Here is a 582-nt window from a genome sequence, read left to right as displayed (position 1 = left end):
TAAGTTTAACTTAAATGAGAACCTTACCTTGTACTTTTCGCGACCTGTTTTATAAAGGAACTATTTAAAATTACACAATGTGCGTCTCTTTACATCGAATATTTTGTCAGAAATGGAGGCAACGTCGGACTCGCCCACCGAGGGTTCCGTACTTTTTAGTATTTGTTGTTATAGCGGCAACAGAAACACATCATCATTTTGGAAATTTCAAGTGTTTTTTAACCAATGAGCTATTTATTGTTTCCCTATACAAACTTTCACCTCCTGTTGAACATTCAGCTTGTGGTAGCCCTGGTCTCCCATCAGTAGCGTCTCCAGAAGAAACTTAATTAAAAAAAAAATTGTGCAGCAAAATATTACAAGCGCCGAGGGACGCGTGTAAAGCCACCTCCAGGTGTTCTAAGTCTTGGAGAACTTAACCTGATTATAGCAAACAGTACCTACTGCGTTAAACGTGTGGTAGCTCTGGTCAGGCGCCTGCTTCATCCTGGCAGCCCTCCAGGTGTTCTAGGTCTTGTAGAACTTAACCTGCCTACACTCTTTGCACCCAGAAGCACTCCAGGTATTCCAGATCTTGAGCTT

Source organism: Cydia strobilella, chromosome 6, assembly GCF_947568885.1.
Source record: "Cydia strobilella chromosome 6, ilCydStro3.1, whole genome shotgun sequence".
Lineage (NCBI taxonomy): Eukaryota > Metazoa > Arthropoda > Insecta > Lepidoptera > Tortricidae > Cydia > Cydia strobilella.
Note: the sequence above shows the minus strand (reverse complement) of the source record.